The sequence below is a fragment of the Ranitomeya imitator genome, chromosome 5 (assembly GCF_032444005.1).
Source record: "Ranitomeya imitator isolate aRanImi1 chromosome 5, aRanImi1.pri, whole genome shotgun sequence".
Lineage (NCBI taxonomy): Eukaryota > Metazoa > Chordata > Amphibia > Anura > Dendrobatidae > Ranitomeya > Ranitomeya imitator.
Window position 1 is genome coordinate 711,729,656 of NC_091286.1, and position 25,282 is coordinate 711,754,937.

A 25,282-nucleotide genomic window follows, 5' to 3' on the forward strand; every position below is an offset into this window, starting at 1 on the left:
ATTACGTATAGGACATTACAGTAGTGATGGCGGTGTATCCTCGTGTCTGGGAGGATTACGTATAGGACATTACAGTAGTGATGGCGGTGTATCCTCGTGTCTGGGAGGACCACGTATAGGACATTACAGTAGTGATGGCGGTGTATCCTCGTGTCTGGGAGGATTACGTATAGGACATTACAGTAGTGATGGCGGTGTATCCTCGTGTCTGGGAGGATTACGTATAGGACATTACAGTAGTGATGGCGGTGTATCCTCGTGTCTGGGAGGACCACGTATAGGACATTACAGTAGTGATGGCGGTGTATCCTCGTGTCTGGGAGGACCACGTATAGGACATTACAGTAGTGATGGCGGTGTATCCCCGTGTCTGGGAGGATTACGTATAGGACATTACAGTAGTGATGGCGGTGTATCCCCGTGTCTGGGAGGATCACGTATAGGACATTACAGTAGTGATGGCGGTGTATCCTCGTGTCTGGAAGGATTACGTATAGGACATTACAGTAGTGATGGCGGTGTATCCCCGTGTCTGGGAGGACCAGGTATAGGACATTACAGTAGTGATGGCGGTGTATCCTCGTGTCTGGGAGGACCACGTATAGGACATTACAGTAGTGATGGCGGTGTATTCCCGTGTCTGGGAGGACCACGTATAGGACATTACAGTAGTGATGGCGGTGTATCCCCGTGTCTGGGAGGATTACGTATAGGACATTACAGTAGTGATGGCGGTGTATCCTCGTGTCTGGGAGGATTACGTATAGGACATTACAGTAGTGATGGCGGTGTATCCTCGTGTCTGGGAGGATTACGTATAGGACATTACAGTAGTGATGGCGGTGTATCCTCGTGTCTGGGAGGATCACGTATAGGACATTACAGTAGTGATGGCGGTGTATCCTCGTGTCTGGGAGGATTACGTATAGGACATTACAGTAGTGATGGCGGTGTATCCTCGTGTCTGGGAGGATTACGTATAGGACATTACAGTAGTGATGGCGGTGTATCCTCGTGTCTGGGAGGATTACGTATAGGACATTACAGTAGTGATGGCGGTGTATCCCCGTGTCTGGGAGGATCACGTATAGGACATTACAGTAGTGATGGCGGTGTATCCTCGTGTCTGGAAGGATTACGTATAGGACATTACAGTAGTGATGGCGGTGTATCCCCGTGTCTGGGAGGACCAGGTATAGGACATTACAGTAGTGATGGCGGTGTATCCTCGTGTCTGGGAGGATTACGTATAGGACATTACAGTAGTGATGGCGGTGTATCCCCGTGTCTGGGAGGACCAGGTATAGGACATTACAGTAGTGATGGCGGTGTATCCTCGTGTCTGGGAGGACCACGTATAGGACATTACAGTAGTGATGGCGGTGTATCCCCGTGTCTGGGAGGATTACGTATAGGACATTACAGTAGTGATGGCGGTGTATCCTCGTGTCTGGGAGGATCACGTATAGGACATTACAGTAGTGATGGCGGTGTATCCTCGTGTCTGGGAGGATCACGTATAGGACATTACAGTAGTGATGGCGGTGTATCCTCGTGTCTGGGAGGATTACGTATAGGACATTACAGTAGTGATGGCGGTGTATCCTCGTGTCTGGGAGGATTACGTATAGGACATTACAGTAGTGATGGCGGTGTATCCCCGTGTCTGGGAGGACCACGTATAGGACATTACAGTAGTGATGGCGGTGTATCCCCGTGTCTGGGAGGATCACGTATAGGACATTACAGTAGTGATGGCGGTGTATCCCCGTGTCTGGGAGGATCACGTATAGGACATTACAGTAGTGATGGCGGTGTATCCTCGTGTCTGGGAGGATCACGTATAGGACATTACAGTAGTGATGGCGGTGTATCCTCGTGTCTGGGAGGACCACGTATAGGACATTACAGTAGTGATGGCGGTGTATCCTCGTGTCTGGGAGGACCACGTATAGGACATTACAGTAGTGATGGCGGTGTATCCTCGTGTCTGGGAGGACCACGTATAGGACATTACAGTAGTGATGGCGGTGTATCCTCGTGTCTGGGAGGACCACGTATAGGACATTACAGTAGTGATGGCGGTGTATCCCCGTGTCTGGGAGGATCACGTATAGGACATTACAGTAGTGATGGCGGTGTATCCCCGTGTCTGGGAGGATCACGTATAGGACATTACAGTAGTGATGGCGGTGTATCCTCGTGTCTGGGAGGATCACGTATAGGACATTACAGTAGTGATGGCGGTGTATCCCCGTGTCTGGGAGGATTACGTATAGGACATTACAGTAGTGATGGCGGTGTATCCTCGTGTCTGGGAGGATTACGTATAGGACATTACAGTAGTGATGGCGGTGTATCCCCGTGTCTGGGAGGACCACGTATAGGACATTACAGTAGTGATGGCGGTGTATCTCCGTGTCTGGGAGGATTACGTATAGGACATTACAGTAGTGATGGCGGTGTATCCCCGTGTCTGGGAGGACCACGTATAGGACATTACAGTAGTGATGGCGGTGTATCCCCGTGTCTGGGAGGATTACGTATAGGACATTACAGTAGTGATGGCGGTGTATCCTCGTGTCTGGGAGGATTATGTATAGGACATTACAGTAGTGATGGCGGTGTATCCCTGTGTCTGGGAGGATTACGTATAGGACATTACAGTAGTGATGGCGGTGTATCCCCGTGTCTGGGAGGATTACGTATAGGACATTACAGTAGTGATGGCGGTGTATCCCCGTGTCTGGGAGGATTACGTATAGGACATTACAGAAGTGATGGCGGTGTATCCTCGTGTCTGGGAGGATTACGTATAGGACATTACAGTAGTGATGGCGGTGTATCCTCGTGTCTGGGAGGATTACGTATAGGACATTACAGTAGTGATGGCGGTGTATAATCGTGTCTGGGAGGATTACGTATAGCACATTACAGTAGTGATGGCGGTGTATCCCTGTGTCTGGGAGGATTACGTATAGGACATTACAGTAGTGATGGCGGTGTATCCTCGTGTCTGGGAGGACCACGTATAGGACATTACAGTAGTGATGTCGGTGTATCCTCGTGTCTGGGAGGATTACGTATAGGACATTACAGCAGTGATGGCGGTGTATCCTCGTGTCTGGGAGGACGTATAGGACATTACAGTAGTGATGGCGGTGTATCCCCGTGTCTGGGAGGATTACGTATAGGACATTACAGTAGTGATGGCGGTGTATCCTCGTGTCTGGGAGGATTACGTACAGGACATTACAGTAGTGATGGCGGTGTATCCTCGTGTCTGGGAGGACCACGTATAGGACATTACAGTAGTGATGGCGGTGTATCCCCGTGTCTGGGAGGATTACGTATAGGACATTACAGTAGTGATGGCGGTGTATCCTCGTGTCTGGGAGGACCACGTATAGGACATTACAGTAGTGATGGCGGTGTATCCTCGTGTCTGGGAGGATTACGTATAGGACATTACAGTAGTGATGTCGGTGTATCCTCGTGTCTGGGAGGATTACGTATAGGACATTACAGCAGTGATGGCGGTGTATCCTCGTGTCTGGGAGGACGTATAGGACATTACAGTAGTGATGGCGGTGTATCCCCGTGTCTGGGAGGATTACGTATAGGACATTACAGTAGTGATGGCGGTGTATCCTCGTGTCTGGGAGGATTACGTATAGGACATTACAGTAGTGATGGTGGTGTATCCCCGTGTCTGGGAGGATTACGTATAGGACATTAGTGATGGCGGTGTATCCCCGTGTCTGGGAGGAACACGTATAGGACATTACAGTAGTGATGGCGGTGTATCTCCGTGTCTGGGAGGATTACGTATAGGACATTACAGTAGTGATGGCGGTGTATCCTCGTGTCTGGGAGGATTACGTATAAGACATTACAGTAGTGATGGCGGTGTATCCCCGTGTCTGGGAGGATTACGTATAGGACATTACAGTAGTGATGGCGGTGTATCCTCGTGTCTGGGAGGATTACGTATAGGACATTACAGTAGTGATGGCGGTGTATCCCCGTGTCTGGGAGGATTACGTATAGGACATTACAGTAGTGATGGCGGTGTATCCTCTTGTCTGGGAGGATTACGTATAGGACATTACAGTAGTGATGGCGGTGTATCCTCGTGTCTGGGAGGATTACGTATAGGACATTACAGTAGTGATAGCGGTGTATCCTCGTGTCTGGGAGGATTACGTATAGGACATTACAGTAGTGATGGCGGTGTATCCTCGTGTCTGGGAGGATCACGTATAGGACATTACAGTAGTGATGGCGGTGTATCCCCGTGTCTGGGAGGATTACGTATAGGACATTACAGTAGTGATGGCGATGTATCCTCGTGTCTGGGAGGATTACGTATAGGACATTACAGTAGTGATGGCGGTGTATCCCCGTGTCTGGGAGGACCACGTATAGGACATTACAGTAGTGATGGCGGTGTATCCCCGTGTCTGGGAGGATCACGTATAGGACATTACAGTAGTGATGGCGGTGTATCCCCGTGTCTGGGAGGATTACGTATAGGACATTACAGTAGTGATGGCGGTGTATCCTCGTGTCTGGGAGGATTACGTATAGGACATTACAGTAGTGATGGCGGTGTATCCCCGTGTCTGGGAGGATTACGTATAGGACATTACAGTAGTGATGGCGGTGTATCCTCGTGTCTGGGAGGATCACGTATAGGACATTACAGTAGTGATGGCGGTGTATCCCCGTGTCTGGGAGGATTACGTATAGGACATTACAGTAGTGATGGCGATGTATCCTCGTGTCTGGGAGGATTACGTATAGGACATTACAGTAGTGATGGCGGTGTATCCCCGTGTCTGGGAGGATTACGTATAGGACATTACAGTAGTGATGGCGGTGTATCTCCGTGTCTGGGAGGATCACGTATAGGACATTACAGTAGTGATGGCGGTGTATCCCCGTGTCTGGGAGGATCACGTATAGGACATTACAGTAGTGATGGCGGTGTATCCCCGTGTCTGGGAGGACCACGTACAGGACATTACAGTAGTGATGGCGGTGTATCCCCGTGTCTGGGAGGATTACGTATAGGACATTACAGTAGAGATGGCGGTGTATCCTCGTGTCTGGGAGGATTACGTATAGGACATTACAGTAGTGATGGCGGTGTATCCTCGTGTCTGGGAGGATCACGTATAGGACATTACAGTAGTGATGGCGGTGTATCCCCGTGTCTGGGAGGATTACGTATAGGACATTACAGTAGTGATGGCGGTGTATCCTCGTGTCTGGGAGGACCACGTACAGGACATTACAGTAGTGATGGCGGTGTATCCCCGTGTCTGGGAGGATTACGTATAGGACATTACAGTAGTGATGGCGGTGTATCCCCGTGTCTGGGAGGATCACGTATAGGACATTACAGTAGTGATGGCGGTGTATCCCCGTGTCTGGGAGGATTACGTATAGGACATTACAGTAGTGATGGCGGTGTATCCCCGTGTCTGGGAGGATTACGTATAGGACATTACAGTAGTGATGGCGGTGTATCCTCGTGTCTGGGAGGATTACGTATAGGACATTACAGTAGTGATGGCGGTGTATCCTCGTGTCTGGGAGGATCACGTATAGGACATTACAGTAGTGATGGCGGTGTATCCCTGTGTCTGGGAGGATTACGTATAGGACATTACAGTAGTGATGGCGGTGTATCCCCGTGTCTGGGAGGATTACGTATAGGACATTACAGTAGTGATGGCGGTGTATCCTCGTGTCTGGGAGGATTACGTATAGGACATTACAGTAGTGATGGCGGTGTATCCCCGTGTCTGAGAGGATTACGTATAGGACATTACAGTAGTGATGGCGGTGTATCCTCGTGTCTGGGAGGATTACGTATAGGACATTACAGTAGTGATGGCGGTGTATCCTCGTGTCTGGGAGGATTACGTATAGGACATTACAGTAGTGATGGCGGTGTATCCCCGTGTCTGGGAGGAAGATTAATATATTCTTGCAGATCACACAAGCAGTCATGTTCTGCAGTCTATGGAGGACACTCATGAAGTGCAGGGTGATGTGGATAAGTTGAGTGTTTGGGCCGATGCAGTTCCATGAGGAGAAAAGTAATGTTCCGCCCTTGGATATTAGTCATGTTCCGCCCTTGGATATTAGTCATATTTGTACCCATGTGCTCTAGGGGGTTTAACTAGGAGAGTCACAGGTGGAGAAGGGTCTGGGTTTAATAATATGTGACCCCATAAGCTCTAGGGCAGAGGTCCCCAACTCCAGTCCTCAAGGCCCACCAACAGGTCATGTTTTCAGGATTTCCTTAGTATTGCACAGGTGATAATTGCATCACCTGGACAGGCAAGTATTCAATCACCTGTGCAATACTAAGGAAATCCTGAAAACATGACCTGTTGGTGGCTCTTGAAGACCGGCGTTGAGGAACACTGCTCCAGGGGGTATAACTAGGAGGGTCACTGGTGGAGAAGGGTCCGGGTGTAATAATGTGACCCCACACGTTCTAGGGGGTATAACTAGGAGGGTCACTGGTGGAGAAGGGTCCGGGTGTAATAATGTGACCCCACACGCTCTAGGGGGTATAACTAGGAGGGTCACTGGTGGAGAAGGGTCTGCGTGTAATAATGTGACCCCACACGCTCTAGGGGGTATAACTAGGAGGGTCACTGGAGAAGGGTCTGCGTGTAATAATATGTGACCCCACAGGCTCTAGGGGGTATAACTAGGAGGGTCACTGGTGGAGAAGGGTCTGCGTGTAATAATATGTGACCCCACACGCTCTAAGGGGTATAACTAGGAGGGTCACTGGAGAAGGGTCTGCATGTAATAATATGTGACCCCACAGGCTCTAGGGGGTATAACTAGGAGGGTCACTGGTGAAGAAGGGTCTGGGTGTAAAATGTGTGTAAATGGGGTAGTAACTGGCTTAGTGATAGAAAGCAGAGGGTGGTTATAAATGGTATAGTCTCTAACTGGGTCGCTGTGACCAGTGGGGTACCGCAGGGGTCAGTATTGGGACCTGTTCTCTTCAACATATTCATTAATGATCTGGTAGAAGGTTTACACAGTAAAATATCGATATTTGCAGATGATACAAAACTATGTAAAGCAGTTAATACAAGAGAAGATAGTATTCTGCTACAGATGGATCTGGATAAGTTGGAAACTTGGGCTGAAAGGTGGCAGATGAGGTTTAACAATGATAAATGTAAGGTTATACACATGGGAAGAAGGAATCAATATCACCATTACACACTGAACGGGAAACCACTGGGTAAATCTGACAGGGAGAAGGACTTGGGGATCCTAGTTAATGATAAACTTACCTGGAGCAGCCAGTGCCAGGCAGCAGCTGCCAAGGCAAACAGGATCATGGGGTGCATTAAAAGAGGTCTGGATACACATGATGAGAGCATTATACTGCCTCTGTACAAATCCCTAGTTAGACCGCACATGGAGTACTGTGTCCAGTTTTGGGCACCGGTGCTCAGGAAGGATATAATGGAACTAGAGAGAGTACAAAGGAGGGCAACAAAATTAATAAAGGGGATGGGAGAACTACAATACCCAGATAGATTAGCGAAATTAGGATTATTTAGTCTAGAAAAAAGACGACTGAGGGGCGATCTAATAACCATGTATAAGTATATAAGGGGACAATACAAATATCTCGCTGAGGATCTGTTTATACCAAGGAAGGTGACGGGCACAAGGGGGCATTCTTTGCGTCTGGAGGAGAGAAGGTTTTTCCACCAACATAGAAGAGGATTCTTTACTGTTAGGGCAGTGAGAATCTGGAATTGCTTGCCTGAGGAGGTGGTGATGGCGAACTCAGTCGAGGGGTTCAAGAGAGGCCTGGATGTCTTCCTGGAGCAGAACAATATTGTATCATACAATTATTAAGTTCTGTAGAAGGACGTAGATCTGGGGATTTATTATGATGGAATATAGGCTGAACTGGATGGACAAATGTATTTTTTCGGCCTTACTAACTATGTTACTATGTTATGTTACTATGGGTGTAATAATATGTGACCCATATGATCTAGGGGGTATAACTAGGAGGGTCACTGCTGGAGAAGGGTCTGCATGTAATATGTGACCCCACACGCTCTAGGGGGTATAACTAGGAGGGTCACTGATGGAGAAGGGTCCGGGTGTGATAATGTGACCCCACATGCTCTAGGGGGTATAACTAGGAGAGTCACTGGTGGAGAAGGGTCGGGGTGTAAGTCACTGACTACATAACAGCATTCAGTGTCAGTCAGCTGCTTATAAAGCAGACACAATATTGTCATCACAGGAGGCCGGGACCCGCGGGGAGAGACGTGACCCGAGCACCGTACACAGCGGTAGAGCGCCCTCATCTGGAGCGAGCAGATCACTTGTGGGCAGCAGATTACAGGAAGGAGGCGCTGGAGCCAGAAGAGGAAAGTCCCAAACTGAAGAGGAGCCGCGAGGAGGAGAGGTCAGAGGACGGCGAAGGGGCGACAGGACAGAAATGGCCCAAAACACATGGTGAGGGGCTGCTTCATGTAAACGCCCACAAAAGACAAGGGGGCGGTCCCCATGTGAGGACAGATAGGTCCAATCTCCAGAAGAGACAAGGGGGTGGTGCCTCCGTGTGGGGACAGATAGGTGTAATCTCCAGAAGAGACAAGGGGGCAGTCCCTCAGTGTGAGGAAAGACAGGTTTAACTTTCAGAGGAGACAAGGGGGCGGTCCCTCCGTGAGGAAAGACAGGTTTAATCTCCAGAGGAGACAAGGGGGCGGTCCCTCCGTGTGAGGACAGACAGGTATTATCTCCAGAGGAGAAAAGGGGGCGGTCCTTCCGTGTGAGGAAAGACATAGTAACACAGTTAGTAAGGCCAAAAAAAGACATTTGTCCATCCAGTTCAGCCTATATTCCATCATAATAAATCCCCAGATCTACGTCCTTCTACAGAACCTAATTGTATGATACAATATTGTTCTGCTCCAGGAAGACATCCAGGCCTCTCTTGAACCCCTCGACTGAGTTCGCCATCACCACCTCCTCAGGCAAGCAATTCCAGATTCTCACTGCCCTAACAGTAAAGAATCCTCTTCTATGTTGGTGGAAAAACCTTCTCTCCTCCAGACGCAAAGAATGCCCCCTTGTGCCCGTCACCTTCCTTGGTATAAACAGATCCTCAGCGAGATATTTGTATTGTCCCCTTATATACTTATACATGGTTATTAGATCGCCCCTCAGTCGTCTTTTTTCTAGACTAAATAATCCTAATTTCGCTAATCTATCTGGGTATTGTAGTTCTCCCATCCCCTTTATTAATTTTGTTGCCCTCCTTTGTACTCTCTCTAGTTCCATTATATCCTTCCTGAGCACCGGTGCCCAAAACTGGACACAGTACTCCATGTGCGGTCTAACTAGGGATTTGTACAGAGGCAGTATAATGCTCTCATCATGTGTATCCAGACCTCTTTTAATGCACCCCATGATCCTGTTTGCCTTGGCAGCTGCTGCCTGGCACTGGCTGCTCCAGGTAAGTTTATCATTAACTAGGATCCCCAAGTCCTTCTCCCTGTCAGATTTACCCAGTGGTTTCCCATTCAGTGTGTAATGGTGATATTGATTCCCTCTTCCCATGTGTATAACCTTACATTTATCATTGTTAAACCTCATCTGCCACCTTTCAGCCCAAGTTTCCAACTTATCCAGATCCACTTTTAGAGCCCTTTTTGAATATTGGCACCACATTTGCTATGCGCCAGTCCTGCGGAACAGACCCCGTCGCTATAGAGTCCGTAAAAATAAGAAATAATGGTTTATCTATTACATTACTTAGTTCTCTTAGTACTCGTGGGTGTATGCCATCCGGACCCGGAGATTTATCTATTTTAATCTTATTTAGCCGGTTTCGCACCTCTTCTTGGGTTAGATTGGTGACCCTTAATATAGGGTTTTCATTGTTTCTTGGGATTTCACCTAGCATTTCATTTTCCACCGTGAATACCGTGGAGAAGAAGGTGTTTAATATGTTAGCTTTTTCCTCGTCATCTACAACCATTCTTTCCTCACTATTTTTTAAGGGGCCTACATTTTCAGTTTTTATTCTTTTACTATTGATATAGTTGAAGAACAGTTTGGGATTAGTTTTACTCTCCTTAGCAATGTGCTTCTCTGTTTCCTTTTTGGCAGCTTTAATTAGTTTTTTAGATAAAGTATTTTTCTCCCTATAGTTTTTTAGAGCTTCAATGGTGCCATCCTGCTTTAGTAGTGCAAATGCTTTCTTTTTACTGTTAATTGCCTGTCTTACTTCTTTGTTTAGCCACATTGGGTTTTTCCTATTTCTAGTCCTTTTATTCCCACAAGGTATAAACCGCTTACACTGCCTATTTAGGATGTTCTTAAACATTTCCCATTTATTATCTGTATTCTCATTTCTGAGGATATTGTCCCAGTCTACCAGATTAAGGGCATCTCTAAGCTGTTCAAACTTTGCCTTCCTAAAGTTCAATGTTTTTGTGACTCCCTGACAAGTCCCCCTAGTGAAAGACAGGTGAAACTGCACAATATTGTGGTCGCTATTTCCTAGATGCCCGACCACCTGCAGATTTGTTATTCTGTCAGGTCTATTAGATAGTATTAGGTCTAAAAGTGCTGCTCCTCTGGTTGGATTCTGCACCAATTGTGAAAGATAATTTTTCTTGGTTATTAGCAGAAACCTGTTGCCTTTATGGGTTTCACAGGTTTCTGTTTCCCAGTTAATATCCGGGTAGTTAAAGTCCCCCATAACCAGGACCTCATTATGGGTTGCAGCTTCATCTATCTGCTTTAGAAGTAGACTTTCCATGCTTTCTGTTATATTTGGGGGTTTGTAACAGACCCCAATGAGAATTTTGTTACCATTTTTCCCTCCATGAATTTCAACCCATATGGACTCGACATCCTCATTCCCTTCGCTAATATCCTCCCTTAAAGTGGACTTTAGACAAGACTTTACATAGAGACAAACCCCTCCTCCTCTCCGATTTTTACGATCCTTTCTAAACAGACTGTAACCCTGTAAGTTAACTGCCCAGTCATAGCTTTCATCTAACCATGTCTCAGTTATTCCCACTATGTCAAAGTTACCTGTAGATATTTCTGCTTCTAGTTCTTCCATCTTGTTTGTCAGGCTTCTGGCGTTTGCGAGCATGCAGTTTAGAGGATTTTGTTTTGTTCCAATCTCCTCACTGTGGATTGTTTTAGAAATGTTCTTACCTCCCTTCTGAGTATGTTTTCCTGGGTCGTCTTTGTTCGAGTCTAATGTTTTTCTTCCCGTCCCCTCTTCTTCTAGTTTAACGCCCTCCTGATGAGTGTAGCGAGTCTTCTGGCGAATGTGTGTTTCCCAGGTTTGTTGAGGTGTAGTCCGTCTCTGGCGAGGAGTCCATCATACCAGTAATTCACACCGTGGTCCAGGAATCCAAATCCTTGTTGTCTGCACCATCGTCTTAGCCAGTTGTTTGCATCAAGGATCCTGTTCCATCTCCTGGTGCCATGCCCATCTACTGGAAGGATAGAAGAAAAAACTACCTGTGCATCCAGTTCCTTTACTTTCTTCCCCAACTCTTCAAAGTCCTTGCAGATTGTCGGTAGGTCCTTCCTTGCCGTGTCATTGGTGCCAACATGTATCAGAAGAAATGGGTGGACGTCCTTGGAGCTGAAGAGCTTTGGTATCCTATCGGTCACATCCTTGATCATCGCACCTGGAAGGCAGCATACTTCTCTTGCAGTTATGTCCGGTCTGCAGATGGCTGCTTCGGTGCCTCTCAGTAGTGAGTCTCCCACCACCACCACTCTTCGTTGCTTCTTGGCTGTACTTTTTGCTGTCACTTGTTGCTGTGTGCCCTTTTCTTTTTTGCTTGCTGGTATTGCTTCATTCTTAGGTGTGCCATCTTCATCCTCTACAAAGATTTGATATCGGTTCTTCAGTTGTGTGGTTGGTGATTTCTCCATGGTCTTCTTGCTTCTTTTGGTCACATGCTTCCACTCATCTGCTTTTGGAGGTGTCCACTCTGACACTTTTTGCACCTTCTGTGACCAGTAGAGATGCTTCTGTTCTGTCTAGAAAGTCTTCATTCTCTTTGATGAGTTTCAAAGTTGCTATTCTTTCTTCCAGACCCCGCACCTTTTCTTCTAAAAGGGCCACTAGTCTACACTTCTGACAGGTGAAATTGGATTCTTCTTCTGGTCGATCTGTGAACATGTAGCACATGCTGCAGCTCACCATGTAGGTTGTCACATCTGCCATGTTGCTCCTAGATCCTGCTGACTTGCTGTGTGTTTTCCTTCTTGTGTAATCTACTCAGCCAAGCTCTCTTGCAATAATGTCCTACAGGCAAAAATTCCCAGAAGGCACCTGGAATATGCAAATTATCCTCCTCAAGCTTGAATCCCTGGTTTGACAGGTATTATCTCCAGAGGAGACAAGGGGGCGGTCCCTTCATGTGAGGACAGACAGGTCCAATCTCCAGGAAACAAGGGGGCGGTCCCTCCGTGTGGGGAGAAACAGGAGCAATCTCCAGAGGAGACAAGGGGGCGGTGCCTCCGTGAGGAAAGACAGGTGTAATCTCCAGGAGACAAGGGGGCGGTCCCTCCTCCAGAGGAGACAAGGGGGCGGTCCCTCCTCCAGAGGAGACAAGGGGGCGGAGCCTCCGTCCTGACAGTGTGCGGACCGCGGGGAGGACACACAGACTGCAGGGAGGGAGCAGAACACCGGACAACCGGCCACTCTGTGCCTGAGAGAGAGGAAGCCATGACTGCACAGACTGTGTGAGAGCTGCGCCCGAGTCCTGGCTGCTGTCACCTCACCTGATACCGCAGAGAGGCCGCAGCCGTGTGAAGACGTCCTGTGTGCGGCGGCTGACACCAGAGACAATAGCGGCACCCACTGCACTGCGAGACCTGCAGGACCTGCGGTGACGTCAGCACCATGTGATCACGGGGCGGGGCTCTGCAGGACCTGTGGTGACGTCAGCACCATGTGATCACGGGGCGGGGCTCTGTAGAAAAGCGCTGGTGAAGGACCTGCGGTGACTTCGATTTCTGTGACTTTAGCTCATGAAAGTGGGCGGAGTCTGGCTCTGGTCAATCACCAGTGAAGGTTGTGGTCACGTGCTATTGTACATTACACTACAGCCCGTACAGCGCATCTGCCTCATCCGCTAATAACAGCTGCTTCGCGCCTTGCTAAAGAGAACACGCCCATAACACGTGACGGAAGTGACGTCACACCCGGAAGGAGCCTGTAGAGTCCAGCATCTCCCCAGGGTGCACGCTATTGTCTCTGGTGTCAGCCGCCGCACACAGGACGTCTTCACACGGCTGCGGCCTCTCTGCGGTATCAGGTGAGGTGACAGCAGCCAGGACTCGGGCGCAGCTCTCACACAGTCTGTGCAGTCATGGCTTCCTCTCTCTCAGGCACAGAGTGGCCGGTTGTCCGGTGTTCTGCTCCCTCCCTGCAGTCTGTGTGTCCTCCCCGCGGTCCGCACACTGTCAGGACGGAGGCTCCGCCCCCTTGTCTCCTCTGGAGGAGGGACCGCCCCCTTGTCCCCTCTGGAGGAGGGACCGCCCCCTTGTCCCCTCTGGAGGAGGGACCGCCCCCTTGTCTCCTCTGGAGATTGGACCTGTGTGTCCACATGGAGGGACCGCCCCCTTGTCTCCTCTGGAGATTGCACCTGTCTGTCCTCACACAGAGGGACCGCCCCCTTGTCTCCTCTGGAGGAGGGACCGCCCCCTTGTCTCTTCTGGAGAGTGGACCTGGCTGTCCCCACACAGAGGGACCGCCCCCTTGTCTCCTCTGGAGGAGGGACCGCCCCCTTGTCTCCTCTGGAGATTGGACCTGTCTGTCCCCCCACAGAGGGACCGCCCCCTTGTCTCCTCTGGAGAAGGGACCGCCCCCATGTCTTCTCTGGAGATTAGACCTGTCTGTCCTCACATGGAGGGACCGCCCCCTTGTCTCCTCTGGAGGAGGGACCGCCCCCTTGTCTGCTCTGGAAATTGGACCTGTCTGTCCTCACACGGAGGGACCGCCCCCTTGTCTCCTCTGGAGGAGGGACCGCCCCCTTGTCTCTGGAGAGTGGACCTGTCTGTCCCCACACAGAGGGACCGCCCCCTTCTCTCCTCTGGAGGAGGGACCGCCCCCTTGTCTCCTATGGAGATTAGACCTGTCTGACCCCACATGGAGGGACCGCCCCCTTGTCTCCTCTGGAGGAGGGACCGCCCCCTTGTCTGCTCTGGAAATTGGACCTGTCTGTCCTCACACGGAGGGACCGCCCCCTTGTCTCCTCTGGAGGAGGGACCGCCCCCTTGTCTCCTCTGGAGATTAGACCTGTCTGTCCCCACATGGAGGGACCGCCCCCTTGTCTCCTCTGGAGGAGGGACCGCCCCCTTGTCTCCTATGGAGATTAGACCTGTCTGTCCCCACACAGAAGGACCGCCCCCTTGTCTCCTCTGGAGGAGGGACCGCCCCCTTGTCTCCTCTGGAGGAGGGACCGCCCCCTTGTCTCCTCTGGAGATTAGACCTGTCTGTCCCCACATGGAGGGACCGCCCCCTTGTCTCCTCTGGAGGAGGGACCACCCCCTTGTCTCCTCTGGAGAGTGGACCTGTCTGTCCCCACACAGAGGGACCGCCCCCTTGTCTGCTCTGGAAATTGGACCTGTCTGTCCTCACACGGAGGGACCGCCCCCTTGTCTCCTCTGGAGGAGGGACCGCCCCCTTGTCTCCTCTGGAGATTAGACCTGTCTGTCCCCACATGGAGGGACCGCCCCCTTGTCTCCTCTGGAGGAGGGACCGCCCCCTTGTCTCCTATGGAGATTAGACCTGTCTGTCCCCACACAGAAGGACCGCCCCCTTGTCTCCTCTGGAGGAGGGACCGCCCCCTTGTCTCCTCTGGAGGAGGGACCGCCCACTTGTCTCCTCTGGAGATTAGACCTGTCTGTCCCCACATGGAGGGACCGCCCCCTTGTCTCCTCTGGAGGAGGGACCACCCCCTTGTCTCCTATGGAGATTAGACCTGTCTGTCCCCACACAGAGGGACCGCCCCCTTGTCTCCTATGGAGATTAGACCTGTCTGTCCCCACATGGAGGGACCGCCCCCTTGCCCACCAGTGACTCCTAGTTATACACCCTTGAGCATACACTGTGTAAAGTGAAGCGTGAAGCCGCCAAGATGCCGTTTTCCAGCAGTTTTTCCATATTTCAGAGCTGCAGCGTTACTGGAGTAACAGAAAGCACAAGGTGTGCGATACTCAGGGACACGGCCGAGGTGAGGAAGGCTGAAAAACCAGAAACAGAAGATAAAATGTCAACACTGGGCCAAGAAATATCTTCAGACTTCTCACAGGTTCTATGGACTGATGAGATGAGAGTGACTCTTGATGGGCCGGATGGACGGGCCGGATCAGTAAAGGGCAGAGAGCTCCACTCCGACTCAGACCCAACAAGGTGGAGGTGGGGACTGGTCTGGGCCGGGATCATCAAAGATGGACTTGTGGAGGATGGAGTGAAGCTCAACTCCCAGACCTCCTGCCAGTTTCTGGAAGACAACTTCAAGCAGTGGTCCAGGAAGAAGTCGGTATCGTTCAAGAAACACATGATTTTCCTGCCGGACAATGCTCCATCACAGCCTCCAACTACTCCACAGCGTGGCTGGCCAGTCAGAGAAGAAGAAATAATGACATGGCCCCTTGTTCACCTGATCTGAACCCCATAGAGAACCTGTGGTCTATCAGCCGGGGACGCTGATGAATAAAGAGGAGGTGGCACCCGGCGCGCAGAGGCCTTGATCGATGGCTGGGAGGCATCTGGATTCGGGGGGGGAAAGACCGGCCTCCCTGACGATTTCACGGGATGAGGAACAAATTTCAAAACCAATTCAGCAGTGCCAGGGACCCGAACTAAAGGTACCGTCACATGAAGCGACGCTGCAGCGATCTAGACAACGATGCCAATCGCTGCAGCGTCGCTGGAGAGATGTCACACAGACAGCTCTCCAGCGACCAACGATGCCAAAGTCCCCGGGTAACCAGGGTAAACATCGGGTTACTAAGCGCAGGGCCGCGTTTAGTAACCCGATGTTTACCCTGGTTACCAGTGTAAATGTAAAAAAAAACAAACACTACATACTTACACTCCGGTGTCTGTCGCGTCCCCCGGCGTTCTGCTTCCCTGCACTGTGTAAGCGCCGGCCGTTAAGCAGAGCGGTGACGTCACCGCTGTAATCTGCCTTACGGCCGGCTGACGCTGACACAGTGCAGGGAAGCTGACGGCGGGGGACGTGACAGACACCGGAATGTAAGTATGTAGTGTTTGGGGTTTTTTTTTTTTTTTTTTTACATTTACACTGGTAACCAGGGTAAACATCGGGTTACTAAGCCCGGCCCTGCGCTTAGTAACCCGATGGTTACCAGTGAAGACATCGCTGAATCGGCGTCACACACGCCGATTCAGTGATGTCAGCGGGAGATCCAGCGACGAAATAAAGTTCTGGCCTTCTATCTCCGACCAACGATGTCACAGCAGGATCCTGATCGCTGCTGCGTGTCAAACACAACGATATCGCTATCTAGGACGCTGCAATGTCACGGATCGCTATCGTTATCGTTGTTAAGTTGTTCAGTGTGAAGGTACCTTAAAAGAGCCACCTTGTCAGAATGTAGCATTACTGCTGCACAAGGTGGCTCTTTTAGTGACATGCCTGGGGGGGGGGGGGGGGGACAGGTTCCCTTTAAGTTGCCTAATAATTCTGCACAGTAATAGTTTCCTGCTCAGATATCCTCCTAAGATAGCCAAATCTAAAAAGCCCCACTCCAACTTCTAAAAATACTAAGCTTTGATATTTGAGTCTTTTGGGTTGATTGCGAAGATAGTTGGGGCCACGTATTATTGCACCCAGACACTTCTCCACCAGTGGCTCTCCTAGTTATACTCCTAGCACAAAAACTACCGATGGAGTCATTTTGACTCCTCACACTTTTCTGTCTCTTCTGACTACATTTGTTACTGATCTGCAACACAGGACAAAGGTAGAAGGGGGGAAAACTGACCCTGCACTATTACTAGGCTGAAACCCTGCGATGGAGTGGGCGACCCATTCCTTGCGAATAGACCCACCGACGATCCTAGGTTAATCTCAAGCGAAGACCTATAGATAAGGGGAAGGGGTTCCCTAAAAGAACTAAGAAGTGGGTACAAAAACGGGTCACCTCCTAGAAGAAAACACAGAGAAGGCTGCAGAAACCAACAGAAAATAGAAACTAAGGCTAGCAGAACCAGAGGTACCAGTACTGCACAAATAACACAGAACAAAAAGCAAAGCACCAAGCTGGAGCTCAAGCAGCTCAAGCTGTAGAATACGGCCTGCAGTTTTGCTAACTTAATATGGCTAGAAGAAGTGCGCTAAAGCCTGATGATATTCTTGCTATTTTGCATTCTATACCGGAGGATGAATCTGAAACGGAGGAAAATCAATGTGATGCTGACCCTGACGAAGATTTTAATCCTCAAAACGTTTCTAGTGAATCTGAAGATTCAGAAGGAACAAATCCGGAAGTAAAAAAATCCATCATCTACAGGCAAGCTCTGAGGCATATTCGGATCTGTTCAGACAGTAAATACAGGGAACTACAGCTGCGATCACTGAGGAATACATTCCTACAACAAGGATCCCATCCACTGGTAATAGATGAGCAGATCCACAGGGCTACAAGGATCCCAAGAAACAGCCTCCTGGATTAGAGACCGAGAGAGGATAACAGGGCACCTCCACATACAACCCCCACATGAGCATCCTAAGGAAGATCGGTGCTGATCTCCAACCCATATTCCATAGAGATCACAAGCTGAAAGACATTCCCAGAACTACCACTTCTCTCCTACAAACAGCCCCCTAACTTAAGGAATCTCCTGGTCAGAAGTGTCCTCATCACCATCAGTGACCAGCACATTCCCTTGTAACAATTAAAAAATGCAAAACCTGTGCCCACATATTACCGACAAATACAGTCCTTGCACCAAACACAAATCAGGTCTATAGGGTCATGGGCTCCTTTTCATGTGCATCCTCCAACGTGGTGTACATGATACAATGTACGAGGTGCCCTGGAAGTCTCTATATTGGGGAAACCATGCAAAAACTACAAACTAGGATGAACCTACACACGCAATCAGGAATTAAATGGACACGCCTGTGGGAAAACATTTCTCTGGACCTGGACACAGTATGACAGATTTAAATCTTAGTACTAAAAGGTAATTTTAAGGATGACAGGGAAAGAAAAATTTGGGAAGTCAAACTAATGAAGATGTTCAATTCTTTGACACTAGGACTCAATTGAACACCTGGATTTATGAGTCACTACATGGATACAATTCACACCTCCACCAGACTCCAGATAACTAAGAACATTATTCCTACTGCCTCTCCATTTGTAAGAAAATGCCTAATTTGATTACCTTGGCTTATCTATGGACTCGTCACACTTCCCACCCCCTGAACAAATGTCCTTCTGTACTATTCTTTAAATGTTGTGCTTGTTTCTTATTAATCTATTTGTATTCTTGCCTGAAGAAGGAGCCACTGTGCTCTGAAAGCTGCAAACATATTATTGTCTGGTTAGCTAATAAAGGTATCACTCCCAGAATGCTTTTGTCATCATTGGGCAGAAAAGTATTCACATCGATCTTATCTTGGAAAAGATTCACGCCGTGCTGATGACCATTTAGCCAAGCACGTAGTCATGAAACTAATGCAGCCATTTTTGAAAAAAGGATGAAATATTACCACAGATAACTATTTTACGTCTGTCAAACTTGCTAAACAACTAACAAGCCAGGGAACGACTATTGTGGGAACGATAAATAAGAAAAGACGAGAAGTGCCTAAAGAGATCAAATCAATGAAGGAAAACTTGTACAACACTAAAGTTTTTTTAAAACGAAGATGATTTTACACTTACCGTGTATCAAGGTAAACCAAACTAGAATGTTAGAGTTCCACCATCCCGATGTCACCGTTGCTTCAGAATCTGCTAAAAAAAAAAATCCTGAATCCGTAAAGTTTTATAATGAAACTAAATATAGAGTAGATGTCGTAGATCAAATGGCACACAAATACACCACAAGAACATGTACTCGGAGATGGCCTGCTCACTCATTTGAAAATACCCTCGACTTAGCAGGTATAAATGCTTGGATAGTGTACAAGGAGACGACCTCTGAAAACATTTCACGCAAGGACCTGAGATGACGTCGCAGTCACACGACTGTGACGTCACAATGGTCCTTCGCGCAATGCATCCTTGGGAACGGAAGCCGCCACATGCACTGCTGAGAGCCGGGAGAACTCCGGGGGCCCTTAGAAGGTAAGTATATCCCTATTTTTTATTTTTATTCATTTTTTTTTTCCTTTTTTTACATGAATATGGATCCCAGGGCCTGAAGGAGAGTCTCCTCTCCTCCAGACCCTGGGAACCATCCAGGTCCGCTCCCTGCACCATATGCGGCGACCGCAGAACTCCACACATGCCGTATAATAAGGCCATGTTCACACAGTGCGTTTTTTACTGCGGAGCCGCTGCGGTTCCGCAGCTGTTTTCCATGCAGGGTACATAGCAATGTAACCCTATGGAAAACAGTCACTGCTGTGCACATGATCCGGAATTTCGTTTAAAAAGCCGCGCAGAATAGCTGCGGCAAAAAAGGAGCATGTCACTACTTTTTCCTGAACCGCAGCGGTTCTGCACCCATAGACCTCCATTGTGAGGTCAAAACCGCAGTAAAACCCGCAGATCAAAAATATATCTGCGGGTTTTACTGCGATTTGATGTGCAGAACCGCTGCAGCAGGAAGTGCGGGGGAGCGGGCGGAAGTGCGTGGGCGGAGTGTGGCTGCCCCCCCGTGCTCCGATGCCCCGCCCCAGTGCTCCGATGCCCCCCCCCGTGCCCTAATCTCCCCCCCTTATACTTACCCGGCGTCCCGGTGTCCGTCCGTCCGGCCGTCTTCTCCCTGGGCGCCGCCATCTTGCAAAATGGCGGGCGCATGCGCAGTGCGCCCGCCGAATCTGCCGGCCGGCAGAATCGCTCCAAAGTGCATTTTGATCACTGAGATAGATTATCTCAGTGATCAAAATAAAAAAATAGTAAATGACACCCCCCCACTTTGTCACCCCCATTGGTAGGGACAATAAAAAAATTAAGAATTTTTTTTTTTTTTTCACTAAGGTTAGAATAGGGGTAGGGTTAGGGTTAGAAAACTGCATAAAAAAAGAGGATCAAAAAACGCATCAAAAAACGCATCATAAAAGGACAAAAAAGGACCAAAAAAAGGACCTGCGTTTTCTGCCAAGAGCTGCAGTTTTTTAAAAAAACAGTCCTGAAAAAAAAAAGGATGGAAATCCTGAACGTGTGAACATACCCTAAGACATCACTTGGCGTATAGAATGACCCCCGACTTATACGGCGAGTATATCCCAAACTCTATATTTTAAATGAAAAAGTTGGGGGTCGTCTTATACGCCGGAAAATACGGTAGATCAGTTGAAGTTGTAGGATTTGCCGTAAATCCTTGTGTGGGCAATGTACCGCCAAAAATGAACGACGATGCCTCAACTGTGAAACAACTTAGACAAATGTTTAGTATGTCAATTCTTGCGTACTTTTTAGTAAGAATTTTACTGTCTCTTTTGATTTTACATGTTTGTACTTACCGCAGTTTATGTCAACTCGCCTTCAAAAGTTTCTTGCTTCTATGTGTACTTTCGAAATTTACAAAATAAGTCAATTCTCAGTTTGAAATCAGATTGTTTCAAGCAAATACAACTGCATTATCACGATGATTGCTTTTGTCAATTAATAATGATTGTAAAACGTCTTATTGTTTTATTTAGTTTACTTTTATTTCCTATAGAAAATTGTGAAAATCAGAAAAAAAATTCCAAAGCACTACTGTCGGATCTCACAATAAAAGCATAAGAAAAAATATAATTATTAAAAACCACAGATGTGATATAGTAATAAACAAAAATGATAAAATTAAAGTTACAACAATACCAGGAGCAAGAAACTCTAAAAATAAACAAAAACAAGCCCGGAGTCAAAATGAGTCCATTCGGTAGTTCTGCGGGGGGGAGTGGGAGTGACCAGTACGGTAGTCCTAGAGCATATGGAGCCACATATTATTACTCCCAGACCCTTCTCCACCAGTGACTCCCCCAGTTATACCCCCTAGAGCATATGGGGCTGCATATTACACCCACACCCTTCACCAGTGACTCTCCTAGTTATGCTCCCCTAGAGCATATGGGGTCACATGTTAGTACACCCAGATTCTTCACCAGTGACTCCCCTAGTTATACCTCCTAGAGCATATGGGGCCATACATTATTAGCAGGGCTGTGGAGTCGGAGTTTGAGCCCATTTTGGTGGAGTCGGTATAAAATGGACTGACTCATAAAATATATAATAAATTGGGTACAATAGTTCAATGCAGTTTGTGGGGAATATTTTTATCATAAGAATTTTGGAAAGTTATGAAATGTCAGTAGTGTAGCATCGGGTCCATTCGTCAAACTCAATCTGACAGGTGCCCCGCCCCCTATCAAAGTGTGTAACCCCTCCCCTCCTGTCAGCCAGCTGTCCCCTGTGTCTGGCTGACTTCCCCTTTTGATATAGTTTTGATATTGTTTGATATTATCCCCAGTATTTGTTTTATATTAGATTTTGATAATCTCCTATTGGACCGGTTATATAATTATATCCTAGTTTTTTGTGAGCTTGGTTCTGTAATATGTATTTTAGAAGCAGTGTTCTCTGCTGCGAGATTAACACAAACAACTCTGTAATATGTATTTTAGAAACAGTGCTGACCTCTACACATTTAGAATCAGCGTGTCCAGGGTTGTTAGGTGTGATAATGCCCCACCCTGTACAGATAATGTCCATGCAAAGTGCGGTCAGCTAACCACAATCACCCCGGTTAACAGATAAAATAGATAGCCACAAGGACAGAGACGTCCCACCCTGTACAGATAATGTCCACGGTATAATTCTCAGTATTATGAAAAAATGACATTCATTGTATGAGTTTTAAAAGGCTTTATTCAATTGATACGAATCTGCAATGTTAGCTAAATCTCAATACAACTGTGCACAAAGACACATACATTTTTGTTGAAAAAGATGACGAGTGTTATAACGCTTCTTTAAAGCTGCTAATTTTGATTCCACAAAATCTGACACGATTCTATCATTATTCTGCAAGTTAGAAGTGAAGCACTGTAAAACCTTGAATGATAACCCGAGCGCTAAATGGTGTAATACATATATGCAATAATGTCTGCATACACGACTATACATATCTTTGATTTTTGCGTCTTGATAACAATGAGTCACAATTCTTGTTCAGGAATGTCACAATCGCGTGCAAAGATAATATTGTCCGCACGAAAGCCGTAACTATCAAAAAATATGCCCGTCTTATCGCAGAGTACGATTAATACCCAGTGGCGTCCAGCTTGATTCGCCGGGTCTGTATTCACGATATATGCCGTGGGTCTCTGAGTCACTCTTTCTTCCGGAAGCAAATCACACGGAAACACACCGGCGAATATGCGGTCTGTATAATTATCGGCCCGTACTACCGCTGTAAGCTGCAGACTGTCAATCGTTACTTAATTAAAATTGTACAAGATCTCTCGCCTATTATTAATTTCCAGAATGGTGTTTTTGCAGTCAACCACAATCATATTTATTGTGTGGGGTGTCACTAGCGCAAAGCAGACTTCAGCACGCAGGTTACCTGTTTTAATGAGCGAGAAATGGCCTCCGGGCTCTTGATCAGGCGATAAATCAAAAGCAAATAGCGTGAATCCAGCCATAAATTCTTCACGATCTATCGCCATGGCACAATCAGCCTTTTGCTTGCCAGATATATGGGCAAGCGCCATATACTCTCTGATGGCTAAATCATCATTAAAATTAGGATTATAAGGTCTCGCGGTTATCTGCTGGCCGTCCAGATATAATGCCGCGTGGTTGACGTGGTAGTGGTGAAAGTCCAGTGGGTTTTTTGTATAAGAACCGCTGAAGCCCTCATTATCTACAAACCCCAATATAACAGTTATTGGTATCTGGCCTAGGAAGAGGTTCTCGTGGTTCGTGATCCGTGTCCCTGCGGCGATGCTGTACACTTTCAGGCATGTTCGGTCAATAGCGTACTTGGCTGTTGCGGATAGGAGGGCCTGGCTGTGACCGATTCGGACAGCCGGAGATACCTGCACTCTTTTCACATAGAGAGCCGCCTGCGAGTTTGTACCTTCAGCGGCTCGGCTTCTGCGGACATGAGGCAGAAAGTATCCTTATTTCTTGATAGCTTAACCTTAAGGTCAAGGCCATTCAATATTAACTTTGGTTGGTTAAATATATCCCCAAAAATGGGCCCCAAGAGGTTGATGGGTTTTGAACGAGAAGCGGCATTGGCTCTTTTGATAAACCCAGCATTTGCGCCATCCAAGGGCCTGTCATTATGATGGCCCGCAGTGTCTTTATAGAACAATCCGGCTGTAAATTGTGATGACAGCGTCTGTGAACTGTAATTTAAAAGGGTCTCTATGTACGCTCTATAGCTGTAGAGATTGTCCGATTGTGAGATATGCCGGTCTCCCAGAGTAATATCGACCTGGTTAAAGAGTGGCTAGAGGGTAGTTTATGAGCGCCACACGTGCACCATCGGCGATAGCCGTATTATCTTGCTTCACGATGCGACAGCTTATGTACAGCAGCGTGTTGTTCAGATCATAATAATAATCGCCGCTCCCAGATATGTAAAATTCCAACGGTCCATTGTCTGACAGAGCCGCAACCGGCTGTACTTCTACAAATAGAGATTTCTCTATACTTGTTTGTGTCGGGGGTACGTCAAAAATATCCAGTTCAGATTTTTCTCTGATCGCCCATGACGGCACCACGGAGAGAGGGGATCCGCCCACCAAGGACAGGAAACCTACGGATAAAAAGGCGGTACCACTCTCCTGCATCAGTTGGTTTCCTGTCCTTGATGGGAGACCTACGGACTTACCAGTTCGTCGTTGGAATTCCGGGGCCAACCAGTCCGATTCAGGCAGCTGGGGTCCCTCTGCCTCGGCTAGGGTGGTGACCCGAAGCGCCACCGCTGGGAGCCAGTGGGCCGAAAGGGTGTGCGGGGGAGGTGACAAGGAGTTCGCGGTCACCTCCCCAGGTAAGATGCAGCAGCGGCAACATCCAGGGGGGTCCCTCTGTGGTTGCGGGAGGTGCAGCGCGAACCCTCCCTAAATCAAGCGTCAGTCTGCACACTACACCGCCATCGGGCGTGCAGGAATCGCGCTTCAGGGGCTGCATAGGACCGGGGGTGCCGGTCAGCAGCGCCATATCTGCTTCCGGGCGCCGCTTTTGCGCATGCCCGGTATCCAGCTGGTCGTGCGCCGGTATGCGCAGGCGCCGGCGGGGCTTCCGGCTGTGCGCTCTGCGCAGGCGCCGGAGGGGCTTCTGGCCGGGCGCTTGATGCGCTTGCGTGGGCGCCGGCGGGGCTTCTGGCCGGGCGCTTGGTGCGCTATGCGCAGGCGCCGGTAGGGCTTCCGGCGGGCGGTTCGGTCTGCGCAGGCGCCGGCGGGATTACCGCTAGAGCGCCTTTGAGCAGTGTGTGGCTCGGATTACTGCGCAGGCGCCGGCGTTCGGCGCTCCTCCTACGACCGTCGCTACTGCGCAAGTGCAGGGAAGCGGCGGGAGGATTCAAATAGAAGAACCCTCATCCTCCCAGTGGCTCTGCAGTAGTAGGCAGGAGCCTCAAGGGGAATAGGAGCGCCAACTCAGCCGAGTTTCAAGGCACGCAGACCAGCAGCAGTATGAGCGACCCGGCATCACCTCTGCCCGAATCACCTCCACCTACAGTATCGCCGCAGCAGCAGCAAAAAAGGCGACAGCAGAAGGGGCACCAGGACACCAGCAAAGAACGCCAAAGGTCTCAACACAGTAAGGAGTCCAGTACGGCGTCGGGGAAAAAGCCAGAGGCAGAGAACCCCCAATCGGTATTTATGGGTCCTGGAGGTGGTAAGTGGATCTTCGTGAATGTCAGACAGTAAGAGTGTTATTTGTCTCTTTTAGGGGAGGAAAAGCGTAGCTAAAACTAAACACAAAAGTTGCGCCATCTGTAGAGGATCTTCCACCTACATGGGATAAGAGACTATGCAATACTTGCATTCAGCAGACTGTATCTGAA

General features: G+C 48.6%; 2 protein-coding genes across 2 annotated transcripts in view; one reads left to right on the plus strand and one right to left on the minus strand.

Moving 5' to 3' along the window:
* Positions 1-13,004, minus strand: part of LOC138638931 (zinc finger protein 585A-like) — a 59,809-nt gene extending 46,805 nt beyond the window's left edge. Inside the window, exon 1 of the mRNA XM_069728684.1 lies at positions 12,844-13,004. The gene's annotated coding sequence lies outside the window, so the exon portion shown is untranslated. The remainder of the gene's footprint in view (positions 1-12,843) is intronic.
* A 203-nt stretch (positions 13,005-13,207) lies between these two features.
* Positions 13,208-25,282, plus strand: part of LOC138637973 (zinc finger protein 91-like) — a 207,656-nt gene continuing 195,581 nt past the window's right edge. The window contains exon 1 of the mRNA XM_069726895.1: positions 13,208-13,379. The gene's annotated coding sequence lies outside the window, so the exon portion shown is untranslated. The remainder of the gene's footprint in view (positions 13,380-25,282) is intronic.